General features: G+C 46.0%; 1 protein-coding gene across 7 annotated transcripts in view; it reads right to left on the bottom strand.

The window, feature by feature from the left end:
* NDNF (neuron derived neurotrophic factor) overlaps positions 1 to 8,275 on the bottom strand; it is a 51,026-nt gene extending 42,751 nt beyond the window's left edge. For 5 of the 7 annotated variants that reach the window (XM_058192920.1, XM_058192918.1, XM_058192914.1 and 2 more), the window contains exon 1: positions 7,801 to 7,933. The gene's annotated coding sequence lies outside the window, so the exon portion shown is untranslated. Of the gene's footprint in view, positions 1 to 7,800 lie in introns of all 7 variants that reach the window. The other 2 variants (XM_058192915.1, XM_058192912.1) reach the window with 2 other exon arrangements.
* Between the last annotated feature and the right edge of the window lie 4,265 nt (positions 8,276 to 12,540).

Raw genomic sequence — 12,540 nt, 5'->3', positions numbered from 1 at the left:
GGGGGGAAGAAAGAATGACTGTTTCCCCACACCCTAGGATTGGGGAAAACATTGACCCCCCCCCTTAGTTGCGGGAGAAGGGTTGCGCTTCAAAGCGGTCGCCTCCATCCATCAATCCATCCTTCCTTCCTTCCTTCCTTCCATCCTTTTTTTTTCCCAGCGAGCGGTGCGTGTGTGTGACATGCAAGCAAGACGTCTCACGGGGCATGTGAACTGGGTATGTCTAGTTTAGGGGTGACATGATAGGAACATTCCAATATCTCGGGCTGCCACAAAGAAGGGGGAATCAAACTATTCTCCAAAGCACCTGAGGGCAGGACAAGAAGCATGGGTGGAAACTAATCAAGGAGAGAAGCAACCTAGAACTAAGGAGAAATTTCCTGACAGTTAGAACAATTAACCAGTGGAACAACTTGCCTCCAGAAGTTGTGAATGCTCTAACACTGGAAGTTTTTAAGAAGATATTGGATAAGCATTTGAAGTGGTATAAGGTTTCCTGCGTAAGCAGGGGTTAGACTAGAAGACCTCCAAGGTCCCTTCCAACTCTATTATTCTGTTTTTTTGTTCTGTTTTCTTTCTAATCTATCTATCTATCTATCTATCTATCTATCTATCTATCTATCTATCTATCTATCTATCTATCTATCTATCTATCTAATTAGCTAGCTAGCTAGCTATCATTATCTCGCTTCAAAAGACAAAACCTAAACACGAAGTTGTAGCTGAATAGCCCTACATAATTTAGCTTTTTCCAAGCTGGTGATTTCCAAAGGCTTTGAAATGCGACTTTCCTCATCCTCTGCCAGGATAAGCTGATGTGCTCAGAAGGCTGGGAATGGTGGCATTTCCTACATTTCTTGTGGGCAGAAGGTGGACCCCTATGTTTCCTTGAAAACACCTCCCAATATTTATTAGAGTGACTTCTCTCCCAGAAGAAAGGTGCGAGCGCTGTTTAACAATCCCGTCAGCTAAATCCTATCGAGTCAAAGGCCAGTCAATGGGGCTAGGATGAATTCTGGGTCACCAGGGACCCTTTTTGTGCCCGTTCCCCAACCAGGGCGGGCCAAGCAGCCGCTCTTTAGCGGCTCTGGAATGGATGTTGAGGTAACCCAAGAGGCAGCCTCTTTTCAACTCCCCGCCTTTTTAAACGCGTCCTGCCGGGCGGCGACAGGGACGCGGACACCAAAAGCGGCGCCTGCTCTTCTCCGCTCTTTTATTTTATTTTAGTATTCAATCGGCAGCAGAGGCTCGAGCCTTCCAAGGGGACCTTGAGGAGAAATCTCTGCCCCTCCCACTTTCCCTTTCCAAGGCAGCCTTCCAAGGGGACCTTGAGGAGAAATCTCTGCCCCTCCCACTTTCCCTTTCCAAGGCAGCCTTCCAAGGGGACCTTGAGGAGAAATCTCTGCCCCTCCCACTTTCCCTTTCCAAGGCAGCCTTCCAAGGGGACCTTGAGGAGAAATCTCTGCCCCTCCCACTTTCCCTTTCCAAGGCAGCCTTCCAAGGGGACCTTGAGGAGAAATCTCTGCCCCTCCCACTTTCCCTTTCCAACCCAGCCTTCCAAGGGGACCTTGAGGAGAAATCTCTGCCCCTCCCACTTTCCCTTTCCAAGGCAGCCTTCCAAGGGGACCTTGAGGAGAAATCTCTGCCCCTCCCACTTTCCCTTTCCAAGGCAGCCTTCCAAGGGGACCTTGAGGAGAAATCTCTGCCCCTCCCACTTTCCCTTTCCAAGGCAGCCTTCCAAGGGGACCTTGAGGAGAAATCTCTGCCCCTCCCACTTTCCCTTTCCAACCCAGCCTTCCAAGGGGACCTTGAGGAGAAATCTCTGCCCCTCCCACTTTCCCTTTCCAACCCAGCCTTCCAAGGGGACCTTGAGGAGAAATCTCTGCCCCTCCCACTTTCCCTTTCCAACCCAGCCTTCCAAGGGGACCTTGAGGAGAAATCTCTGCCCCTCCCACTTTCCCTTTCCAAGGCAGCCTTCCAAGGGGACCTTGAGGAGAAATCTCTGCCCCTCCCACTTTCCCTTTCCAACCCAGCCTTCCAAGGGGACCTTGAGGAGAAATCTCTGCCCCTCCCACTTTCCCTTTCCAACCCAGCCTTCCAAGGGGACCTTGAGGAGAAATCTCTGCCCCTCCCACTTTCCCTTTCCAACCCAGCCTTCCAAGGGGACCTTGAGGAGAAATCTCTGCCCCTCCCACTTTCCCTTTCCAACCCAGCCTTCCAAGGGGACCTTGAGGAGAAATCTCTGCCCCTCCCACTTTCCCTTTCCAAGGCAGCCTTCCAAGGGGACCTTGAGGAGAAATCTCTGCCCCTCCCACTTTCCCTTTCCAAGGCAGCCTTCCAAGGGGACCTTGAGGAGAAATCTCTGCCCCTCCCACTTTCCCTTTCCAAGGCAGCCTTCCAAGGGGACCTTGAGGAGAAATCTCTGCCCCTCCCACTTTCCCTTTCCAACCCAGCCTTCCAAGGGGACCTTGAGGAGAAATCTCTGCCCCTCCCACTTTCCCTTTCCAACCCAGCCTTCCAAGGGGACCTTGAGGAGAAATCTCTGCCCCTCCCACTTTCCCTTTCCAAGGCAGCCTTCCAAGGGGACCTTGAGGAGAAATCTCTGCCCCTCCCACTTTCCCTTTCCAAGGCAGCCTTCCAAGGGGACCTTGAGGAGAAATCTCTGCCCCTCCCACTTTCCCTTTCCAAGGCAGCCTTCCAAGGGGACCTTGAGGAGAAATCTCTGCCCCTCCCACTTTCCCTTTCCAAGGCAGCCTTCCAAGGGGACCTTGAGGAGAAATCTCTGCCCCTCCCACTTTCCCTTTCCAAGGCAGCCTTCCAAGGGGACCTTGAGGAGAAATCTCTGCCCCTCCCACTTTCCCTTTCCAACCCAGCCTTCCAAGGGGACCTTGAGGAGAAATCTCTGCCCCTCCCACTTTCCCTTTCCAAGGCAGCCTTCCAAGGGGACCTTGAGGAGAAATCTCTGCCCCTCCCACTTTCCCTTTCCAACCCAGCCTTCCAAGGGGACCTTGAGGAGAAATCTCTGCCCCTCCCACTTTCCCTTTCCAAGGCAGCCTTCCAAGGGGACCTTGAGGAGAAATCTCTGCCCCTCCCACTTTCCCTTTCCAAGGCAGCCTTCCAAGGGGACCTTGAGGAGAAATCTCTGCCCCTCCCACTTTCCCTTTCCAAGGCAGCCTTCCAAGGGGACCTTGAGGAGAAATCTCTGCCCCTCCCACTTTCCCTTTCCAAGGCAGCCTTCCAAGGGGACCTTGAGGAGAAATCTCTGCCCCTCCCACTTTCCCTTTCCAACCCAGCCTTCCAAGGGGACCTTGAGGAGAAATCTCTGCCCCTCCCACTTTCCCTTTCCAACCCAGCCTTCCAAGGGGACCTTGAGGAGAAATCTCTGCCCCTCCCACTTTCCCTTTCCAAGGCAGCCTTCCAAGGGGACCTTGAGGAGAAATCTCTGCCCCTCCCACTTTCCCTTTCCAAGGCAGCCTTCCAAGGGGACCTTGAGGAGAAATCTCTGCCCCTCCCACTTTCCCTTTCCAACCCAGCCTTCCAAGGGGACCTTGAGGAGAAATCTCTGCCCCTCCCACTTTCCCTTTCCAAGGCAGCCTTCCAAGGGGACCTTGAGGAGAAATCTCTGCCCCTCCCACTTTCCCTTTCCAACCCAGCCTTCCAAGGGGACCTTGAGGAGAAATCTCTGCCCCTCCCACTTTCCCTTTCCAAGGCAGCCTTCCAAGGGGACCTTGAGGAGAAATCTCTGCCCCTCCCACTTTCCCTTTCCAAGGCAGCCTTCCAAGGGGACCTTGAGGAGAAATCTCTGCCCCTCCCACTTTCCCTTTCCAACCCAGCCTTCCAAGGGGACCTTGAGGAGAAATCTCTGCCCCTCCCACTTTCCCTTTCCAACCCAGCCTTCCAAGGGGACCTTGAGGAGAAATCTCTGCCCCTCCCACTTTCCCTTTCCAAGGCAGCCTTCCAAGGGGACCTTGAGGAGAAATCTCTGCCCCTCCCACTTTCCCTTTCCAAGGCAGCCTTCCAAGGGGACCTTGAGGAGAAATCTCTGCCCCTCCCACTTTCCCTTTCCAAGGCAGCCTTCCAAGGGGACCTTGAGGAGAAATCTCTGCCCCTCCCACTTTCCCTTTCCAAGGCAGCCTTCCAAGGGGACCCGAGCCAAGCGGTCCCAGTCCAGCCGAGCGGTGAAAGCGACATGCCGGCGCCACTCCGCTTTCACCGTTCGGCTGGACTGGGACCGCTTGGCTCGGGTCCGCAGTAACTCCCGCCAGGCTGTGCCAAGAAACCATTTAAAAGCCCAACTTCTGAAGCACGGAGGAGAAGAAAGCCCTGGCGGGCTTTTAAATGGTTTCTTCGCACAGCCTGGCGGAGTTACTGCGGACCCGAGCCAAGCGGTCCCAGTCCAGCGAACGGTGAAAGCGGAGCGCGCCGCATGTCGCTTTCACCGTTCGGCTGGACTGGGACCGGCTTGGCTCGGGTCGCAGTAACTCCGCCAGGCTGTGCGCGAAGAAACCATTTAAAAGCCCAACTTCTGAAGCACGGAGGAGAAGAGAAAGCCCTGGCGGGCTTTTAAATGGTTTCTTCGCGCACAGCCTGGCGGAGTTACTGCGGACCCGAGCAAGCGGTCCCAGTCCAGCGAGCGGTGAAAGCGGAGCGGCGCTCGGCATGTCGCTTTCACCGTTCGGCTGGACTGCGACCGGCTTGGCTCGGGTCTGCAGTAACTCCCGCCAGGCTGTGCCGCGAAGAAACCATTTAAAAGCCCAACTTCTGAAGCACGGAGGGAGAAGAAAGCCCTGGCGGGCTTTTAAATGGTTTCTTCGCGGCACAGCCTGGCGGAGTTACTGCGGACCCGAGCCAAGCGGTCCCAGTCCAGCCGAACGGTGAAAGCGAGCGCGCCGCATGTCGCTTTCACCATTCGGCTGGACTGGGACCGGCTTGGCTCAGGTCCGCGCGGCGAACTGCTCAGCCTTGGGCAAATCCCGCCGGACGATCTCGCCGCCTCTTTGGCGTCTCCTGTGCGGGGTTCCCGAAGTACATCAAGACGTAGACTCGAGTATAAGCCGAGGGGGCGCTTTTCAGCACAAAAAACGTGCTGAAAAACTCGGCTTATACTCGAGTATATACGGTATACATGTTTACTAAGAAATAAAAAAGCTGTGTTCATAGAACTGCAGCCTAGGACCTGTTTTGAAGTAATCCTATTAACAGTGGCACTCGTTTCTGAGCAGACATGCACACAAATGGGCTAGTCAAATATAGATTTATGTGAAAAAATATCTGAGATAAAATCTATCAATTTTGGTTCAGTTATCAAATTAAAAAATAGAAAATCTAAGCCACTCAAATGAATCTGAAATCATTTTTACAGAGTTGAGCACAGAGAGTAACCAACCAAATCTTTAAAAAAGATGCTATGATTGGAATTTGATGCCATATTACCATTATAATTCCCCTACACTATTACAGATTCAAAATTAAACAGATTATCTTTTTAAAATAATTTTTATTGTGAGCATCTATATTATTCTTCAATGAAAATGTCACATTTTCAGGTTGGTGCATTGTTTGTTTTTAAAAAGTGGTTAAGAATAACAATAGAGTGGAAAAGATACAAACAGAACTGTTCCCTATCTTAGCCCATCTTTCCACTTGTTTCAAAGACAGCATTGTCTCTCCACCCTTTCCCCATTTGTCAGTGGTATTGGCAAAATATTGCACTGATCTGTATCACTAACTTATCTAACTTGAAGAAAGGTATGATACTTAATCATGGAAGTACTAAATAAGTCCTGTACAAAGAGTACAAATATTTACCAATTATATATTATTTGAGAGATTCTAAGTTCTATTTACAAATAATGAAGAGATATTTCATAGTCATGCTTTCAATTCTGTTAAGTAAAATATCTAATACAAGCCTTAAATAATTAATTTTCACTTGTTCTTCTAGCACAGGTTCAATTACTTTGCTTTGTTGTGACAATTTAAAGCAGGGTTATTGCCAAAATCAAATGCAAGGCTATTCCACTAGAATTTCCAAAAATGCATAAGCGAAAACTATTTTACAATCATCCAGAAAAGAATATTTATTTCTGCAGAATGTATGCTTAATAATAAATTATGCAGCAAGTCTGTTGAAAACAGGACATATTTTTAAAGAAAATATTTTATTTTTTATTTATTTATTTGCATGTATTTTGTGTGTGTGTATGTGTGTGTATATATAAGTATATATGTACGCATATGTATATCAAGCACTTGAAACATAGTAGAAGATAAAACTGAAATTAATCCCCAGACCAACTGTTTGGAAATTTGGAAAAGAAGCCAAAGCATTGAAAAAAATATGAAAATTTACATCACTGAAACTATTCTGACAGTGTTTTTAAACAACTGATTTACACTTCAGCTTGATAGTTTAGATTTTGCTTTGGTCAGGTTATGATGAAGATTTAGATGGAGGCAAGTGCCAGTATCCCATATCCTCTAAGTATTTAGGCTGCACAAAACTTTGGAAATAAGTTTACATTAGATATAAATGTATTTTATACATTTATGCCTCTTATCTATCTCTCTTCTTCTTCTTGCTTACTCTGCATTACTTGCTTTTCCTTTTGCAACAACTTTCTGAATGCAAACCTGTCATCTAAGTCTGCTCGTATTTTGTGAAAAAGTTTACAGTCGAAATAATAAGTGGTTCACCTTAGGAAAGGACATGTTACTGTTGGATTGAAAGAAAACCAACATAATAAGCAAACATTCCATGCACCCAAAATGAAAAGCTTTTAGACAGGAACCTTCTACAAACTCATTGCACTCTAATGGGAGCCTTTGCTCAGTTCCTCGTGTGTTACATCAAATAAACCGCAGGGAATGGGAAGGAACAGGACAGAAAGTAACTTTGGAGTGAAGGGAAATAATGAAACCTTGTTGAGCGACTCTGCAAAGTTGAATCTCATTGAAACAACCCCACACCACCAACTGGCAGAGGAAAAGATTTACTCTGGGTTGTTCCGTCTCTTTCCTTCCCAGTGGCAGGCACATTGTTGTTAGGGAAAGGATACACATCCTGAGTGAAGACAATCAGGATTAAGACTGGCAAGGCAGAATTGTCTCATCATAACATTGCCAAAAGCCAACAAAAACCGCAAGAACATAAAAAGAGAAACGGTGCTACCCTGCGATTGGAAAAAACAACAACGATCAGGCTTCATAAAACTTTACAGATTTAAGTTCCTAAGGGAGACCAGACCCTGTCTATCAAAATTAGAATATCCTTCTTTAGGTCTTGACGCTCAATCTTTTTCAGAGCTATGTGCTGGGCAGTCCACTACGGCAAACAACCTAATGAATTGGTTGCCATTATAAAAGTGAAGAAGGTGGAGAAAAGAAAGTGATGAGAGAGAATGGCCATGTAATTTACAAGTTTCCAAAGATGCTGCATCTTCTGCTTCACCCGCGCGCAGCCTCTTAAGAATCTGCAACGCTTCTCGAACTTCCTGGCGTGGCTATCGGGGCAAGCTGGGCAGGGCTCGAAGCTGAAGCCCAGATTCCTTTCCGGGGACTCAGGAGGGAGAATCAGGAGCGGAACAGACCTGGCTCTTCTTTACGCCCCACAGCTAATCAATAGTAACTTCAACTATTCTAAAGCACCAGCGAGATCTCGTCCAAAGACTCAGAATTCCCCAGCCGCCCAAGCCAGGCGACCTAGGATAGCCCAGAGCTTCTCTGCTACTGTTGGGAGTTGCTGCCCCCAACTCGGCGAGCCGCGGCCGCGCGGAAAACCTTGCCCGGGGTCCCGCTTACCTGAACGGCCAAGCCTCGTTTGGCCCGCGCCGACCTTGCCCAAAGTTCGTCAGGCGGTGAGCCTTGGCTCCGAAGGACGACCGAGCTCGCCTGGAGCTCCTTGCCTGCCAAGAGACAGCAGGACAAGGCAACGAAAAGACTTCCCTCCAAGCCCGTAGCCCTCGCCGCCACTTGCGTCGCACTCGGCCGCTCGTTTGCTTTGATTTTGTTCTCTCTTTTTTGGTGTTGGTGGTGTTGTTTTCAGAGGGCAGAAGGAGGGCAGGCGGAGGCTGGTTAGATTGTTTCCATTCTTCCAGCGAGGAAAACTCTCCAAAGGGAAGTGAGGGAAAGAGACAGAGGCGAAATTGGGGCTGGGAGGGGAGAGGATCTCTTGGGAACCCGAGGGCGACGGCCAGCAATGAGTTTATTTTAACGTTTAGGCCAGCCGAGAGGGAAAGGCGTTTGTCCGCGCGACTCTTAGTAATTCGCTGCCTGCCCGGGTGGCTGAGTTAGACATGTGGTGTTCGCCCTGAATGTCACTTGAGTGCGGCGTGGAAGAGAGCCTCTCTTCCCCCCAACACACAAGCCCAAGCCCTGCTGCTCTCCCTCCCCGGCCCGTTGCCACCACACACGTTCCCTCGCACACACAGCGCGCCCAGGGCCACCGAGCACCAACCAGGCGCCTGTGCAACGGCCGGCGAGGTCCCGTCACGGGCGCCTTTTCTCTCCCGCCCCAATTGTCTCGGGGGGATAGCGGGGTGGGGGTTGTATGGAAACGCAGCCCACCCCGTACACGCTTGTAGGCGGGCTTACCTCAGGCGGGGAAGAAGAATTGCTCAAAGCCTTTCGCAAGCTTTGGCGAGGAAATATTAGTTTTACCTCTTACTAAAAAAATTCTTGTAGTGCCTGCGCTAACTTGCTCCAATGCCAGTCTTCTGGCCCAGGCAACCGGTTGCAAGCAGGTGTTTTATGATATATATAACCAACCGAGAGATATGCCTGCCCAGCACATGAAGAGGAGTTATTATGGCTACAGATAGCACAGTATAAGCCAGCATTTTCTAATTACGCTTGCATCTGATCAGCTTCCGTGTTTCTCCTGTCCCCTTCATTAGCAAAAGCATATTGATTTTAATGGTGAAGGAAATACCTGTCCTCTTCCTCTTCAGCCCTAATCCATAATGTTTTTTTACAAGAAGATGCCAGAAAAAGATTTGGGACTTTGGCACTTCAACCAACAGGCCAAATAACGGAATCTTTATGCTGAACTCCTGGAATCTACTGCCTTTCCATTTTAAAATTTAAAGTGTTCAGCAAATCTCGGGCTAAACACACACACACACACACACACAAATCAATATTTAAGAATCAAATTAGATTTTATACATGGGATAACTGTTTCACCAGGTTCCATGAAACAACTCAAAATAAGAGGTTTAATATGTTTCATCTAGAAGAACTCAATACAGGCTTTGAGCAAGCCTATATTATTACAGCTAATTTTATCTCAGTAAGTCTTAAAGCCGAAATATGACCAAAATATGTTCATAGTAAAATATAAAGCCAGATTATGACTTTGCATAACCTCAAACAGTAGTATAATTGACAAGCACTAAACACAAGATGTGTTCAATCCAAACAGAAACAAAGTCATTGTTAGTGTCACTCTACTAGCAGTTTTATGATTTCAAATATTCACACTCAGTGTCAGAGAAAAGAAATAACTATGACTCCGATACTTGGTGTCCCAAATTTGCAAAGTAACACAATGCTGTCATACCAAAATAGACCATATATTGGAAAACTTTTGCTTTGTGACATGTTCTGAATTAGTGCTTCTTTACCAATATTAGTTAGCTATTTTGTGAGATGGTCTATTGTATCAGCTGTAAAATTTCTGGGGCAGGGTTTTGGTATTGTACCATCATCATAAAAATTAGAAACTGTATTTAAACTTCCCTTATCTGTTATACCAGGTGTGTGTATTGCTAATATCAGAAAAATGAAAGGAAAAGATTGAAATCACATTTAAGGCAAAGGTACATATAAGCTTCTTATGATTTCTTTGTTGTTGTTCAGTCGCTAAGTTGTGTCTGATTCTTCATGACCCCATGGACTCCAGCACCACCACCCCTGTCCTTCACTGTCTCCCAGAGTCTGCCCAAACTCGTGCCAACTGTGTCAATGGCAGTATCTAACCATCTCATCCTCTGCTATCCCCTTTTTCCTTTTGCCTTCAATCTTTCCCAAATCAGGATCTCTTCACATTTGGTAACCAAATTATTTGAGTTTCAGCCTCAGTGTCTTATTTCTAGTTGCATAAATATATAATTTACACACACACACACACACACACAAACACACACTAAATTTATGATGTCATATTTAGACTACCTCTAGTTACCATGGTGGGGAAAAATCTCAGCTTCAAAATACTTTCAAAAGATGCTAATTTCTGCAGATTTTTCCAGTTTTATCATTATATTTTTCTAAAGTAATTAGATTTGAAGACTTGGCAAAATGACTGAAAATGATTGCAAATGAACATATTTGTAATGAAGGAATGGTAAGGTGGAATAGTGAGAAATACTTTGGCCATTTAATGAGAAGGAAGGACTCACTGGAGAAGAGCCTGTTTGCTGGGAAACGATTAAGGGCAAAAGAGGAAAGAGACCACAGAGAACGAGGTGGCTGGTTGAAGTCACTGAAGCAGTCCGTGTGAGCTTAAATGGTCTCCGGGGGATGGTAGAGGACAAGAAGGCCTGGAGGAAAGTTGTCCATGGGGTCATGATGGGTCCAACACGACTTCACAACTAACAACAACAACATGAAGTTCTGAGCAAAAGTTCTAAGCATCCTAGCATGCCTCCATAAAATTATAATTGATCATGGAAAAGTTAATTAAGTTATTTTCCAACTATAGCTTAATAACAGATATTAAGTGGCTTAATGAGAACATTTATTCATAATCACACTCCATATTATATTATTAGTCCGATGACACGTTTATCACAGGCAAGAATGCTTACCTGTTAATCCATTACTAATCAGTATCTCTCTCTTATCTTAAACCTGCCTATGTCTTTGAACAAAACACATAAATCATGATGTAATTTTATATTGATTATTGATTTATATATATTGAGATATATATCTTTCTAATATCAATGGATATTTGTAGTACAGCCAAAATATTTTAAATATTATTTTTAAGTATTTCTTTATTGTTTAGATCATCATATTCAGCATACCTTTCTTAATTATATAGGCTGTATTATCACTGAAAATATTTTTTGATGATACTGTTTAAAATGTTGTCCTGTTTTGCAAAAAATCCACTTTATAGCAAATACATGTGTTGGTCTGTATACTTCTTTCTCTGTTATTGTTGTATATCATGCTAAATGCCAAATAAAATGTGTTTCTGTGGGAGTGTGATGGGATTTCCAAATGTTTGTTTTTAGCTGAAAAGCAGCTGGAATAGAGAAAAGTTTGAGTTAATACCTTCCTAATTAAAATTGTTAAAATTATTGCTGCTAGTGAGAAACATTTCCTGTTGGGGTTGGTAGTAAAGCTTTCAATTATAAAAAACAGCAGGAGAAGAAGGTTAAGCACCATTTCTTCCTGGACTGCTACCTATTCCAAATCAGGACCAAATTTAATTTAATTTAATCTATGTACAATTTAGATACATATATTAAAAAGCCATCAAGGAATTAATTAATTTCAAATATTTGCTTTTTTAATTGGTAAGAATCTGGCAAACCTTTCTAAGTTTGTCTTCAAGTATAGTTAGCAAATTGCAATATGAAAGGGGGTACATATGTATATGTATCAAGTTACTGTTGACTCTTAACAACCACATAGAAAGATTTTCTTTGGGATTATCTGTTTTTTCATGCCTTCCATTGCACAGTGATCTAGTCCATCCACTCTTGCTGGATGTCCCCTGTTAAGTTCGGGCAATGAAGAGACAGGAGACAATACAAGTGACAACAGCTCTTTGGTTTATTGTGATCCCAGCAAAAGCCAACAGGCAAAAACTCCTCTTTAAATAGTATTTTGGCTGAGACATCAGCCAATCAGCAACGTGCATTTTCCCGCCCAAATTTCCCTCCTAAAATTCAAATACATTACACTCCTCCCCTCCCAGAACACATTGTACCATATTTACATAGTTTTTTTTTGCATAACATTTGCATGTTATTTTTCCACATAGTCACGCAGGTAGACAGGGCGTCTCCTAACTCTTTCTGACCTGCGCAATTCATTCCCTGGCAGTGAGTCGAACTGGTCGGAGGGACTGTTTGTTCCTCCCAGCTCCTCCTCTGGGCCATCCGGCCCTGGATTATTGGCAGAGTCGTCCCTGCTGTCCTCTGGAGGAGCCGGTTGGCGTCGCTGGACTTCTTCAGACTCAGCTAAGTCCTCCAATCGCCTCGGGGTTGAGTTAGCTGTTGGTTCAAATATTGGGTAGTCAGGGTCTGGCTGTTTGGTTTCTGGATTGTTTGTATTCTTTTTCGTAATTGATCTATGTGGCATCTCCACACTCGGCCATCCCCCATGTCCACTATGTATGACTTTGGGCCCGTCACTCCTACAATTGTTCCCTTTAGCCACGCTGGGCCCTCACTATAGTTATGTGCCCATACCGGGTCACCTGTTGTCATTGTTCTAGTTCTTCCCTTTGTGCTTTGGTACCCATCAGGGGAGTATGTTGGGTTTACCCAATCTAGGGGGCACCGGAGTCTTCTACCCATTAAT

This window comes from Ahaetulla prasina, chromosome 8, assembly GCF_028640845.1.
Source record: "Ahaetulla prasina isolate Xishuangbanna chromosome 8, ASM2864084v1, whole genome shotgun sequence".
NCBI classification, from domain to species: Eukaryota; Metazoa; Chordata; class Lepidosauria; order Squamata; family Colubridae; genus Ahaetulla; species Ahaetulla prasina.
The sequence above is the reverse complement of the archived record's forward strand: the minus strand, read 5'-3'. Positions and strand labels throughout refer to the sequence as shown.